This window comes from Notamacropus eugenii, chromosome 1 (genome assembly GCF_028372415.1).
Source record: "Notamacropus eugenii isolate mMacEug1 chromosome 1, mMacEug1.pri_v2, whole genome shotgun sequence".
In the NCBI taxonomy this organism is placed as follows: domain Eukaryota; kingdom Metazoa; phylum Chordata; class Mammalia; order Diprotodontia; family Macropodidae; genus Notamacropus; species Notamacropus eugenii.
The window spans coordinates 580022260-580038396 of record NC_092872.1 but is presented as its reverse complement, the minus strand read 5'-3'; the positions used below and the strand labels follow the sequence as shown (position 1 = coordinate 580038396).

General features: G+C 38.3%; 1 pseudogene; it reads left to right on the top strand.

Annotated features, from left to right (window-relative positions):
* Positions 1-1736: 1736 nt before the first annotated feature.
* On the top strand, positions 1737-3149 carry LOC140527778 (mitochondrial fission regulator 1-like pseudogene; annotated as a pseudogene).
* Positions 3150-16137: the final 12988 nt, after the last annotated feature.

The window sequence follows — 16137 nt, the reverse complement described above, 5'->3', positions numbered from 1 at the left end:
CATCAGGATGACTGGAGAAGACCCAGGATGAGGCAATTGGGCTTAAGTGACTTGCCCAAGGTCATACAGCTAGTGAGAGTCAAGTGTCTGAGGTGAGATTTGAACTTAGGTCCTCCTGACTCTTGCACTGGTACTCTATCCATTGCATCACCTAGCTGCCCTTCAAACTAAATATCACATTGGAAAAGCTAATCAAGGTAAAGTGGTAAAATGGAAGTAGGGCACTAGACCCCAAACTGATACTTAACACTGGGGCTAACAGCCACTGGGGATTTTAGCCAATGACATTAGAGAAGACACAACTCCAACCCCTCAGGTTGCCCCAAGGGACCTGATGGGTGATGTGGCTAGCCTAGATCTGAGAGAGAAAGTCACAGAGATATTACTACAAACACAATGAAAGCAACAACACAAATGGAAGGAACAACCACACAATATTCAAAACTGAGTCTTGTGAAATTATATAGTTGAAATTTAGCCCTAAGGTAGAAGTACGAGAAAATACGTTCCTTTTTTCCTTTGTAGAGGTGGGGATAGAACATTGGCATAGAACACTGCATGTAGCATTTTCAATGTGTTGATAAGTTTTATTGAATTTTTGTCTTTCATACTAATAAAAAACTCACATCTTTACTATAAGGGATTGCTTTCTGGGAGGAGAGAGGGAAGATTGAGTTTGGGAAGGGTAGTGATGCAAAAACAAAGAAACAGGATACTAATAAAAATCTATTAAAACAAATATAACTTGTCTTTCATGTGTTATTAAGATTTTCATCTCCTTCCCTACAAAACATACTCAAAAAGAAAATAACACTCACAGGCTATATAATACATTGAATGAAAAAAAAGATAATCAAACATAATATTAAGACTTCCTCACTGCCTCTTCTGATATGGCCTAAACTGTTAATTCAGTTTACAATTTCATATTTACCAAGAGAACATGCAAATCCAAAAGTCACTGCCAGAGGACAGTATCTTTCATTATCTCTCAGTTATCTAGGGGTAGAAAATACTGCCTCCTTGTACCAGCATTTGCTAGTTAAGTAGTTTATCAGAGGATTCATCTTCACATGTCTTCCCCCAGGGATAAATGCTTGTTATCTCCCCTTTCCTGATCCCTTTCACTAAATCCACTTATGACTCAGTCACTTGTTTCTACTTTATATTCTCTTTAGGTTTCAGTAGGTCTTCCGGATATTTCTAGCGAGCTCGTGGCCACAGTCTCTCTTCTCTAGATGCTTCCCTAAAAAGGGAGAGAACCTTGTATCCCATGTCCTGCATGGCTACCACTCTGTCCTCATATTCTCTTTCTGGAGATTGCCTGACATGTTGCCTGGATTGCCTTTCTTTATTGTGGTACATTTAAGTAGTCCAGTTCCTTGGATTTATGAATGCCCTTGATGGTACAATAATTTCATATCAATCCCATTAGTTTTTAGTTGAAGGTACTTCCTCTCAGCCCCTATTTTTGTTCCTCAGAATAAACTGTCATACATGGTCAAGGACATGCAAAGAAGACTGTCGTGTATTGGTAGGGATTACAAATGTCTCTAAGGTTATGAATTTTGGGTAAACATGGACTTGTGTATCAATTTTTGGAGTAGTTGAACTAAGAACTTCTTAAAAGTTGAATTGAGGGAGGAGGAGCCATGCGCTAAACAGGCCTGCTGTTCCCAAAGATGACCTAACATGAGGAAGCCCTGCCAGGTGGGAGCCAGCTGTGATAAGTGGAGATGAAAACAGATTCCATTGTCCCACTCTGGCAGAACAAACCACATGGAGCTGCTCGTAGCATAGTGTGGAGGATTGGGACTAACCTGCCCTTGAAGTCATGTCCTAGGGCATCCTTTCAGACACTGCCCAACATCTCTGACCTATATATCTGAGTGATGTGCCCCCTGTCCCTACTTTGGCTGATATTGCCTGGATAGCAGCAGATGAAGAAGAAACCTATGCTTGAGTCAGGAGTGACACTGGGCCCTTGTGATAAAAGTGGAAGCCCAGCCCGCTGTTTGTCATGCAGCACAATGCCTCAGTGCCCAAACTTCGAGGGCCATAGGAGAGGTTCCTGGCCTTGAAGAAGCCTGGCCTATCAGCCCTGAGCCGAACCACTGAACTACAAGATGAGCTAAGTCACCTATGCTGTCAGATTGCCAAAATTGTGGCAGCAGATGCAACCTCGGCTTCATTAACGCCAGATCTCTTCTCTGGAGTTCAAAAGTCTCTTTTCCCTAACCTTGTTTTGGGATCCTCATTCCACTCTACAACTTCCTTTGTCATTAGTGACATCACAGAGGAAGCCAGTTAGAAGGCCCTGAGCTACCATCGGTTCCCATGCTTTGTTCTGCCATCTCTGAATGTTGTAAAACTGACTCCAAAGCTTCCTGGAGCCTGGCTGAAGACAGCGACTGTGTGTTTCTCTCAAAGGCTAGCAGTTTTGCAGACACTATGGGCACCCTGAAGGACATTCACTGGATGAAGTAGAGCCAGGACCTGAATTGGAGCTTAATGAAGGAAGAAGACTCAGCTGTCCTCCTTTCGCAGGTGTTGAGGAGAAAGTTTGCTCTGAAGGAAGAGGATATCAGCATGAAAGGAAACTGATGACCCTTTTCTGGCACCTTATATATGACCCTTTCTCTATAAGATGTCTCACAATAGATACCTCGGTTTTGCAGCTAGAAATGTCTTTCCACAATGGAAAACACTTCCAGGCTAGAAATGGGGAGAAGAGACAAAAGCTAAACTGCTTCCCCATATTCCAAACCTTAGCAGAACTTTTAAGGACAGCATTCTAAAGATAGTTTTGAGTTGCGGGTTTGCAGGTAATCAGGCTGTGTTGCTTTGGTTGTTTTACATAGAAGAACAAGATAGGAGTTTTTGTTTTTCTCCTCATGTGAAAATAGACCCCAGACCCATGACTAGTTTCACTGCACTGTCTACCCAGCTCCTGGTCTCAATTGGGTACATGCAATATGTCCCTCAGACTCAGCTGCTTCCTTGCAGGGGATGAGGGTGTTGGGAAGCCCTTAAAGGTCTTCTCAATACCAGTCATAAACCAAGACTTGCCCCCTGCCCTCATGTACCAACACCCAGCTGTGCTCAGGCGTCCTACAGGTCCTGTAGCTCCAACTCATGAACAGGCTGTTTGCTGGCAGGACAGAGCTGTTTTTTTTTTCTTTTTAAAATACATTTTGTAATACTGTAAAGAAACCAAATCTCTCCATTACACCCCAGGATGCTTGTGGCCTCCTCATTACCATGGCATTGATGTCTTGTTCCATTGCCATTGAGGGATCTCATCGAGGAAGAGGGGAGGGGGCTGTGCTTCATTTGGGGACACTTTTTCTCATACCTGAACCCCTCTTAGGTCATGCCAAAGTCCTCACCCAACACATTTAATGCATGACCCAGCGTTTCCTTGGGACCTCTTTCATAAAGGTATGTGCACATGTGTGTGGTGTTTGGGTTGAAGGTATTAAAGAAAGTTTTTGAGTGGTTAAAAAAAAAAGTTGAATTGAGGTAAATTTATGATTTCATATGTGTTATTATTATTTTTCCAAACTAGATTGTTAGCACTTTAAGGATCATAAGATCACAGGTTTAAAGTTACAAGGGACCTACTCTCCTCATTTGATAAATGAGGAGCTAAGGCCTAATGAGCTTAAATGATTTGCAGAAAGCATCCCAGAAAGAAAGAGAGCCTAGATTCAATTCCAGCTCCTCTGACTTTAAATCCAGCATTCTTTCTATTGTACTTTGCTGAGGTCAGGGACCTTGTAACGTATTCCTTGTATATGCTCCACAGAATCTAATGAAGAGCAAGACACATAATTGTTCAGTGAAAAGAAGTGGAATTTAAGCTCTGTGAGTTCTTGTTCACCTTTTTCTTTAGTTTCCCAGGGCCTACCATAGTGCCCAGTATGGTAGGAGCTTAATGAATGTTTATTAAATTGAATTGAAGTATCATTTTATAAAGTGATTAGCGAAATTATGCTTTTTTGTAAGTTATAGAATTCTGGTACCTTTCCTCAGTTAGTTGCTTCCTATTTATCCTATATATGGCTTTTTTGGTATGTATTTGTTTGGATATTGTCTCTACCATTACATTGTAAGTTCCTTGAAAGCAGGGATTGTCTTTTGCCTCTTTTGAATCTTCTTAATGCTTCGCGCAATGCCTAGAACATAGTAATTGCTTAGTAAATATTGGTTGATGATTTATTGATTATCGACAAAAATTTAGATGAAAACATCAGAAAGCCAAAAGCCAACCATGAGCCAAGGTTTCTAAACCATGATAAAATTAAGAAGATTTTTAAAAAATATGAATTTTTGCAACAAAATTAAGAAAAAGAAAGGGACAGGACCTCTGATAAAAGAAACTGGATGTGTTAGTAGATTACTAAACAAAGAAAAAGTTACTCAATTTTTATTTTGCATTGTTTCTTTGATGAGAATGATTTTCAAATTGAAATATAATTTCAAATAATGTCAGGAAGAAATTGCAGCTGCAGATAGGTGAGGCAACAGTAAGAGGTCACAGTTGATTTAGACAAATTTACATTTCAAAGTTCAAATGAATTGTTTCACTGATTCAGCCAATAGCAATTAAAAAAATTATTGATAGCCTACTGTATGGAAGGAAAATGTAATGTTAGTCACTATAGTTTTTAAGCATTCTTGCAGAGCAGGAGAAAAGAGAGATACCAGAAAACTGAAACTTTTAAGAAGGGGAGAAAAAAGGATCCTTGGAACTTCAGGCTCATTGACTTTACCTCCAACCACATTCTAGAAGAGATTATTAAATAAATGGCTGCTTTAAATGTTGATGAGAATATGATAAACACTGAGATAAATATAGGTCTATTAAAAGTGCATCATATTTTTGTAGATCAGGAGTGTCGATGACATTGTGAACCTTGATTTCAGATAAACATTTCAAATTCTGTCACAATGGGGTCATGAAGCTGCTTAAAAAACCTCAATATAACCTTATATTTCATTATCATTGTTATTGCTTGTTATGCTACCACCATCACTAACACCACCACCACCACCACCACCACCACTATCCTCGTCACTAACTCCATATCTCTTTTTTCTCTTCCTCCTCCTACTACCACCAGTGCTTTCACATGCAACTGGTGGTTTAAATTCTATTTAATATGTTCTTTACAAAAGCTCAGTGAACATTGATTAGAGAGATGCAAATCAAAGCAACTCTGAGGTGCTACATCACACCTGTCAGATTGACTAACATGAAAATGACACATGTTGGAGAAGATGTAGGAGAGTTGGAACACTAATTCATTGTTGATGGAACCGTGAACTGATACAACCATTCTGGAGACCTATTTGGAACTATACCCAAAGGGCTACAAAAATGTGCATACCCCTTGACCCAGCAATACCACTTCTAGGGTTGCATCCCAAAGAGATCATAAAAATGGGAAAAGAACCCACATGTACAAAAATATTTATAGCAGCTCTTTTTGTGGTGGCCAAGAAGTGGAAATTGAGGGAATGCCCATCCGTTGGGGAATGGTTGAACAAGTTGTGGTATATGAATGTAATGGAATACTATTGCACTATAAGAAATGACAAACAGGTGGACTTTAGAAAAACCTGGAAAGACTTATATGAACCGATGCTGAATGAAATGAGCAAAACCAGGAGAACATGATACCCAGTAACAGTCACAGTGTGCGAGGACTGTTTCTGTTACACTTAGCCCTTCACAGCAATGCAAGGACCTAAAACATTTCCAGAGGACTTGATGCAAAATACCGTCCACATTCAGAGAAAGAACTATAGGGTCGGAATACAGAATGAAGCAGACTATTTTCTCTTTTGTTATGTTTTGTTTTTCTCATTGTTTCTCCCATTCATTTTAATTCTTCTATGCAATATGACTAATGTGAAAATGTGTTGAAAAGGAACGTATGTGTAGAGCCCCTATCAGATTGCATGTCATCTTGGGGAGGGATGGGGAGAAAATTTAAAAGTTATGGAAGTGATTGTTGAAAACTGAAAACAAATAAATTAATTAAAAAATTAAGGAAAAAAAACTCAGTGAGGCTAAGATAAAGTTTCTCATCTCTATTTTTGCCAATAATAAAATAGAAATTTGGAGAAAGGTTGAGTGATTTGTCCATGGTCATGAAGCTAATTAGTGTCAGAGCAGAGATTCTAACCTGATTCCAAGTCCAGGGCTACAAGAGAAGGCATAGGATGAATGTGTTATGAAGTGGTAGGATGATATTTTGAATGTATCTAATTCTGAGACTATTATGTAACGGGAATGTAGATGGACTTAAAAGTGTCCTCAGGAGAGCTACATTGCCACATCAAATGATCTGGAAGCCATGTGCTATGAAAAATGATTATAGCCTAGAGAAGATAAGATGAAAATAAGACATCAGGCTTTAAATATTTGAAGAACTTTCATGTAGAAGAAAGAATAAACTTGTTCTGCATTGTTCCAGAAGATCAAATGAAGACTAATGGGAAAAAAAGAAAAAAAATACGAGAAAGAATTTTGTCATAAAGAGAGCTATCCAACAATAGAATGAGCTTCTCTGGCACTAAAAGAATTTAGGGCAATGATGATTCCTTTTCTCCATTACCTTCTTATTCCACTCTCCTTTGTCCCCTTGTTCTTATAGAGCAGTAAAGAAAATGATTCACAAATAAAGCATTGACAAATTGTCTGCCCTTTCCAACGTTCCTTTCATTGACTCAGCTGTCCTTCATCTTCTTCCACATCAAATGGTGTTTTCAGAAAGGACTACAGGATGTGAGACATTATATAATGTCTATAATATTATAAATGACATAATTTCTTCCCCTGAGTTTTTCAAACACAGAATGATATAGAATATTAAACTTAGAAAGGACTTTTGAGATCATCTAATCCAACTACACTATTATACAGATGAAGAATCTAAAGTTCCTAGAGGTTAAATGATTTGACTGAAGCTAGAACCAAGTCTAATGCCTTACTTTGCCACATTGCTTTATAAAAAAGAATCTGTAGTATAAAAGGAGCAGGTGCAAATATTAAGTGAATTTTGGTCTAGCAGAAGTGCTATCTTCATTCTTCTGCCTCAGCTGATACCAGTACTGTCACCACTGTGGAAACAAATGAAAATCTCTTCCTGTAAAAGATGTTTGCAATAGCCTTCAAAAAAAAACCCACTAAGAAATATTTACTTTGAAACTCTATCCTAAAAAGCTTTCCCTTTATTACCTCACATTTATTCTAAATGCGTTTGGTTAGCCTCTATGAGACAATGCTCTCTACATCCAATTGAGACTGGAATAGGCAATGTTGCAGAGGGAATTCATGCTTTAGATAGGCATTGACTCAATGACTCTGGAGATCTTCCTAAGTCTGTTCTGTGATAATGTAAAAACAAGTGCATCGAGTATTTTTTCCCAGTAAAATGCACACGATGATGTTTATTATGAAAAATTGTTCAGGAAGTCATCTGCTACCTTTCAGCTCTCTGAAGATACAGTGAATTAAGCATAAAGGCGACAAAGTAAAGTAAGGCAACAGATATTTATTAAACTCTTACCATGTGCTGGACACTGTGGATACAAACACAGGCAAAATGAGATAGTTCTTACTCTCATGGAACTTATGTTCTACTGGTGGAAAACAGCAAGAAAGAGAGCTGAAAAGTGGGGGTAGAAGTGGGGAGGGGAAAGTTCCTGGGCAGGGCCATCATGGTAAATGACGAGTCAGAAGCAGAGTCGGGAGGGGAATGAAGCATGGCTGGACTGGGTCCATCCCCCAAATGGAGCTGTTGGGGGAACTCACTAATGGAAGAAGTAGGGCAGAGAAGAATAGGGTAGCTCTAGGGTGAGAAAAACACTTGAGTGATGCTGGAGATCTCCTAGACTATCCACTTATGCTTCATATCTTGTGAACACTGGGCACACAAGTTAGTAAAAAATGTCTGTATCAAAGTCTAAATATTTCCATTTAATTAAAAAAAACAATAAAAGCTTACAATACTTGATGATGTGTATCAATAAAAGTATCTTCAAAGAATTTATATTCTACTGGCCTTCATACGCTTTTTTCTTTTCTTTTTTAACACTATCCACAACATTGCCCTTCTCACATTAATCTTATTCCCAGCCCAAACCCCTTCAAAGCTGACTCTTCACTACTGCATTCACAGCAAAATGCTTCCATCCTAAGGTGATTTTGAATGTGCTCATGTCTAATGAACAACCCATCCAGTGGTAACCCAATTGTGTCATATGTGTCAACCGAGTCAGTTAGAAATTCATTCAGGCTAGGACGTGGCCAAAGTCTGAGAAGTCTAGTCAAATGTATTATTTATTTCTGCTGAGCCTGTAGAACAGATTGAAATATGGTTTGGAACGCGTTTGCAAAATATTGCTTTTAAAATCACAAAATTTACTGCTGTAAAATGTCTAGTGATGTGGTGAGAAAATAAAACAAGCAGACTTTTCCTCATTTGGTGATAGAATCTCTTCATGACATCAGTGATACAAACACTGTGTTATCCTTGGCCTCTTTCCAATAATTTTCGGCCCCGACTTCAACTGCGCCAAAATCATGTCAGATATGTCAAAACGGAGGATACAAGACAGTCTCCCAAACTTAATACTTAATATGTAAAGTGTGTTCAGCTAAGCTTCACTATCCATTTGCTACCTGGGGAGTGTTTGATGTATTTGGACAGAGTACAAGTGTTTTTGAGCCAATTAATAGTGTCTTACAGGATGTTTCAGGCTACTGATGCAAAAATTAGTCAGCACTTTAAGAGCCTTGAAGGAACTTCATTGTTAGGCTGCACATGGCAATAGTTATCTGGGGAGATGAGTAGAAATGGAAAGAGTCACCTATTACAAAGAATGTCTAAGGGTGGTGGTGTATAAACATGACTAAAGTTGACAAACCTTTTAGATGAACAGAAAGAGCTTATATGAATAATGCATATGTACTTTACAACAGATCCTCAGAAGGTTCAGTCATGTTTGTTTGTTTCTAAAGCCGGCAAATTTTCATTGCTATGACAAGCAAAGGCCCTTTGGAGGTATTAAGCTAACTGGGTTCCATTCATGGTCACCAGCTCTCTCAAGAAGCCCTTCCTGGCTGAGGAAGCAGATGACAAAATGCTCTCTGGCTCTTTGACTTTAACTATTTAGATTCTGGCCCTGAAACTAGTCATATTTTGTGAATGAGTGTTGAAAGTGACCATTGGTGTTATATCTACCCTGGCCAAGTGCACTGTGAAGCCCATGTGAAGGACTTTCTTTGGGAGCTATCTGGTTGGCTTTTCCATGCATTTTTGTTTGGAACTACTATTTAAAGAATACATTCAACAATTCAGTAGAAACACTCTGCTAAATATATATATATATATATATGTATATATATATGTATATACACACACACATACACACACAGATGCAATCTAGTCCGTGAACTATGAAACTCTATGACCAGGACTCTCTGCTCTCTCCAGTTCTTCTGAACTTGAGTATTATTAGTACTATAATTTGGCCAATAGGAACTAAAAAGGCAGAATGAAAGGACAAGTAAGAAAAAAAAAGATAATCAAGTCATTTTATTTCCCCCCCAAGGGCTCAATTTATTTTCCTTCTGAACACTTTGCATAATCAGTGTTCTTATTTCAACCAGAGTACAGCATCATTCGCGCACTCAATAAAAGATTCAGAAGCACGTGGGATGATAGATGACTTTGGAGCTAATACAAGGCTGTAATTCAGCAAGAGGGCTTTGTGGATGTCGTGAACTCTGAGAGCACAACGAGAGTGCTGAGTGAACGGTAGCGGAGCCCTTGGAGTGAATTACAGCCCTTCATTCTCCCCAGGGTCATCATTAGGTATTTAAGAAATTCATTGGTGAAAGTTTAGTAACTGCCTCATCCATGCTCTGTGGGGCCCCTTGGGTCTGCAGGGAAGTCTGGGTACATGGCCAAAAGCTTCATCCATGGTTTAGGGAGAATCTGAAAAGTGGTGTAGAAGCTCTCTAGGGATCTTGGAAAGAGAAGAAATAATCTAATTCTTTGTTCTGGGTTAAAGAAGGTATCATGTAACATGAATATAAGGGAAGGAGGAAAAGAAACTTTTTTGTCCCCAACCAAGGAGCCACAGTATAGTGGAAAGAGCACTAAGCCAGTAGCTGGAACACCTAAGTGCTAGTCCCAGTGTCATTATCACCAGTTATGTGGTTGTTCAGTCACTTAAACTTTTCTGAGGTTCAGTTTCCTCAGCTGTAAAGTAGGAGTAATTATTCTTTCATGACATGGTTCTTCTCATCATCATCATAGTCATCATCAAATGTGATTACTTTGAAATGACAAAGTACAATACAAGCCCAAGGCATGATACTGTTTTTAAGTCGGTGTGCTTTTCCAGGGGATTTTATCTGAATATGGCCTTCATTACTGAGGAAATGGAACGTGCTGCTTCTTAGTCTCAAGAGATTGTGAATGAATCCGACAGGGTGTTGATTTTTCTCTGATTTTTTTTTCACTCTTAGCTGTTCTAGCAAAAGTAATATGAATGGATATTATTATTGCAAATGATTATCAACATTCATTGAGTCTCAGAACTATCCAAGACTGGACATAAACATGATTGAAACAGCTAATGGGAAGGCATATTTATTTTCTAGTTAGTCACAATTTAAAGAAACAAGGGGGCTTCTTTTTGTCTTGACATTGATTTTCTAGCCACCATTTGAGCACTATGTGTTGAATTTAATTTCATTTAATCTTCTGATCTTCTATATTTTTGCTTCTAAAATCCATACCAATTTTCTATGAGCATATATATAGTGTATATATATAAACACATACCCACATGCATATATACATATATACAAACATATATGCGTGTGTGTGTATGTGTGTGTGTGTGTGTGTGTGTGTGTATATATGTTTTATATATATGTATCTCCAAAGACCTACTTTAGGATAGACACTTCCAATCCTTTAATTTGTATATTCTTAACCATACCTTCAACCTGAATTACTAGTTCGTAGTGATAGTACTATCGCTTTAAGAAACTGTATAGATGGGACTTACTATCCATAGTGAAAGAACAAACATTGGCATTTAGCAACATCCCTACTTCTGTCTTGGTCTCATCCTTGTCTCTTGACCTATCCAAGTGTGGATGTTATTTGCTGTTCTGCTTCCTGTACCTGTAATATATATCACTGGCAAACTCCATTCTTTTGTAAGCTTGTTTGCTTATCAGAGAGAGATGGTTGCTCTCTCTGATTTTTTGGTTTAGACCCTCAGCTTTTTGACCTATGGTGGATCTTCTTTGCTTGTTTTTTCATTATTTAATCATTCATTTGTTATTTGTATTCATCCTCAGAGAGGAAAGCCCCCAGATGGGAAAATGATTGATTTTGGTCAAATCGTTGTATCTCTAGCTAATGACATAAAAAGCTGTTCAGTCTGTTAGATCAGCTCAGCCAGTAAATGGAGAATTAGGCTGATTCCATAATGGAGAGAATTTTTGAACTAAAGGATAACATTAGTCAAGGATAAGTGGCTATTTGATGAGGACAATGGAGTCCTAGGTTCAGGCCCATGTGACATAGATTGAAGAGACAATTTCAGCATCAAGAGATTAGCCAATAAGGACAGACATAGTCAAAATTGCTTCAAGTAGACAATTCAAAGTAATGGTCATGGGACAATGTGAGAAAAAAGGCAGCTTTCAGGAGATTGGATTAAAAATCTATACATGAGGATAGAGGGAGTTGGCAAAATGCAAAACATGAAAGGAGATAGTTTTGAGTGACAGATAAAGAAGAATCTTTATCATTGAAAATTGGGAGTCAGTAAATAGAGAGGAAACACGTTCTGGGGAAATAGCCAGGGACTCAAAGTGAGATATTCCAAGAATGTCCAACCTATGGGGAAGTAGGAGGAAAGAATGTTTAACCCATATTTATAACTGAAGGCCAAAGAAGGTAATTCATGAGGGCTGAAGCAACCTGGTTAGGCAAAGCCACGGCAAGGGAAATAGATAAGTTTAATTAGGAGCTCGGGAACAAAGTTTAGGTTGCAAGTTCTTTGGTTGAATGCTGAGGATCAAGTTGTAACTATGAGAACCTTTGCATCATAGGATCTTCAGCTATTACTGCAACTCTATTTCTCCTCCACAATCTATTTGCGCTATAGCAATTGATAGGAATTCCCCCTTTTAAGTAATCAAAGAGATTTTTCTGTTATTGGTAAGGGGGAGTGACGCAAACCTGTAGCTTTTCCCCCTGAGGAATTCTGATGGTAAGGAACCCAGAAAGGTAAATAAAAGTAATGATGGCAGATGACCAGTAAGTCCTGATGGCTGGAATCAATAAGAACAAAAATTAGTTTGTGTCATAAGAAAGAAGCTTTAAGAGAGTTGTGGCTTCTGGAACGCTTCCTTTGCTCCAACCCTATCTGCAGCAATAAGAGTTGTTTCTTCCCCTACCTTCCTGTAGTAAACTCTCTGTTGCTTGCTAGGCTCTGTCTAAATCTGACTGACTTATCAGGATGTGACACAGAACTTTGTAGTTAGAGATATCTCCCACATAGGAGAATAGAAATGCCTACAGATATTCATCCTCCTATACTAGAGAACTACTATATACCTAATCCTTCCTTGGGCATCTCAACCACGTATACATCCAGAAACTCAATCCATTTAGCTAAACTTCATATCTTTTCCAGTGCTTACCAAACTACTCTGTCCCCCAATTGGTGCTTAATAAATACTTGTTGAATTAAATTGAATCTCTAATTTCTAAATTGAAAACCTTCACTTTCTGGAAAAAATTGTAATTCAATCTTATCTTCAACTACTTATTGTATTACAATCTTTTATCCTTTCTTTCATTTCTAGAATAAAATACCAGTTTAAAGTTTTACATTCTCATTCTTAGGCCATGAAAGTTCTCACCTCTGGACCTATAGCTAAAAGACAGTATTTGGTGTGTCTAGTATCAGGAGTGGGGAACCTGAGACCTCAAGGCCATGTGGCCCTCCCCATCCCTGGCCTAATACATATACCTTCCAGTGAACATGAATGTATTTTTCTATCATGAGCTATCAATGCTGCTTCCCTAGTTATCACTGCCAGAAATGCTTATTGTGGCAACTTTTGCTGTTCTGACAGCTCTTTGCATCTTTGCTCCCTAGGAAAAAAATTTTTTTTCTTTGTATTATTTCTGGCAGGCTTGGCCTTTTTCCTCTAAAATTTGGCTTTGTTCATTTGATAGTACTGCCTTGGTCAAGCAAACTGTATTACCAGACCACAGCTGCACAGCCCATTATGGAAGCCCATTGAAAGAATTAATAAATACATTATTGTTATTGTTGTTGTTTCTAGTTTTCATTTTGAAAATCATATGCTTCTAGGAGGGACTGACTTAATTTGTGTGTGAGGATGTTACTGCCCACCTCTTCACAACCTTCACTCTGCTTCTAGTTAGGCTGGCCCACAGTACATTACTGTTCTACATACCACACACATGGACCACAGATGGCCATTTTAATTTCTGAACTCAAATGTAATAAATTCAGCAGATTAACATTTGGCCAAGATTGAGTGCTGGGATTGTTGGATTGGCTATCATGGAAAACGCATCAGCGAACTTCATCTCTAACCAGACAGTGGTCATTCCATTCCTCACAAACAAAACCTTTGTTATACCTCTTCCCAACCACTCCTCCCAACCCCTACCCCGCCTTTCCCTGTTACTCTTTCCTAGTGAGTAATATGTGAATCCAGTCCATACTCTAACATTTGCTTACAAGCTTACAAGCTGCCTGAAAGGTCTCAGAATTCTTGGCATTTGACTGTTGTCTAGCTACAACATTCCCTTTGAGTATGTGTGTGTGTGTGTGTGTGTGTGTGTGTGTGTGAGAGAGAGAGAGAGAGAGAGAGAGAGAGAGAGAGAGAGAGAGAGAGAGAGAGAGAGAGAGAGAGAGAGAGGAGAGAGAGAGAGAGAGAGAGGAAAGCAGGCAGATATAAAGACACCTAGCTCTTTTTTGTCCTTGGCTTTTCTTTTGATGGATATACAATATATGGTAATTAGTTCATTGATAGCACTGATGGAAGAAAAACTACATTCAGGCTACTATACTAGGCATTAAAGAGAGACAAGCTCACTATACTAGGCTCAAAGGAAATTGAAGAAATGAAAATTCACAAACTAATGGAAATAAAGGACAAAATCAAATAAAGATATATTGAACATACATCACAGGAGCATATGTAGTTTGTATCTGCTGTGAGGTTGCTGGAGAGAAGTGATTTTAGCCAAATAAAACTAGACTAGGGAAGCTTACTGCAGAAAGTGAGTTTCCAGGAGCTCTTTGAAGGAAACAAGTGGTATAGTTTCCTAGAGAAGAGAGAGGAAAGAATCTACAGTTGGTGGGATAGCATGGGAACAGGAAGGTGGCATTCAAGAGAAAATAATCATATTTACTTGACCAAAATAGTGTGAGCAGCGTGTAGATATGAGGAAATTAGGAAACGTGGGGTAGAAGGGTATATTTATGTCTTGTCAGGAAAGATTCCTATAGACTCCACAAGTCTTAAAGTTTTTTTAGATACAATAATATTAAGACCATCACTCTTTTTCATCAAATGTTAGAAAGAAAGGAAAGCCATAGTTCATTTCTTTTTTATTGCTAAGCAGTGCTTAGTGTGCTTATTGCTAAGTGTGCTGATCATAGAATTTTGGAGTTGGAACAATAGGTAATACTAATAGCCAACATTTATATAGCACCTATTATATTCTAGGTAGCATGATAAGTGCTTTACACATTTTATCACATTTGATCCTAACAACAACTTAGGGAGATAGGTGCTATTATTATCTCCATCTACATAAGAAGAAACTGAGGCAAAGAGGTTAAAATGGCTTACCCTGGGTCACACAACTGCTAGGTATTTAAGATATCTAGTTATCCTGTTAGAAATGGCTTTGGACACCTGCTAATCTAACTTCCCAGACGTTTCAGAAACCCTTTGTAACCTGGCTCTGTTTCATATTCTGTTTTTCTCTTTCCTCAGTATAATATGGTAGAATATATCTCGTGACTCTAATGTATTTTCTTCTCACCTCAGACTCTTAGAATTCTTAGCTTCCTTTAAGATTCAACTTAGATGCTACCCCCTTTCCTGATTCCCTTAGTTGTTAGTGCTATCTTCCTCCTCAAATTATCTTATAAAAAATTTAATTATCTGTCTATATACATGGCATCTCTTAGTAGAATGGAAGCTACTTGGTTTGTTTTTATCTTTGCATTCCTAATGTCTAGGGCAGTGTCTAATAATAGTAGGTACTTGATATAAATGGGAAGGATAAAAAACAAAAACCATGGGGACTTAACAGAAGTTGAAGCGGTTAAGAGGAATATACAGAAGAACTACACAAGAAAGATCTTAAAATCACTGATAACCACAATTGTATGGTGACTGATACAGAGCCAGATATCTGGAGAATGAAGTCAAGTGGGCCTTAGAAAGTATTGCTAACAATAAGGTCAATAGAGGTGACAGAAGTCCAGCTGAACTATTTAAAAATCTACAAGGTGATGCTGTTAAAATGTTGTACTTAATATAGCAGCAAATTTGGAAAAATCAACAGTGGATCATACATTGGAAAAAATCAGTTTATGTCCCAATACTGAAAAAGGACAATACTAAGAAATGTTCAGATTACTGAACAATTGTGCTTATTTCACATGCCAACATGGTTATGCGTAAGAGTCTGCAAGCTAGACTTTAGTGGTGTATGAACCTGGAATTACCAGAACAGCAGGCTAGTTTTAGAAGTGGCAGAGGAACTAGAGACCGAATTGCCATCACTTGCTAGATTATGGAGAAAGCAAGGGAATTCCCCAAAAAAGCAAACAAACATCTAATTCTGCTTCATTGACTTATAAAGTCCTTGACTATGTGGGTCACAACAAATTGTGGCAAGTCCTCAAAGAGATGGGACTGCTAGATCATCTTACTTGTCTCCTGAGAAACCTGTATGAGGACAAAGAAGCAACAGTTAGAAGCAAAAATAGAACAACTGATTGGTTTAAGGTTAGGAAAAGAATATAATAAGA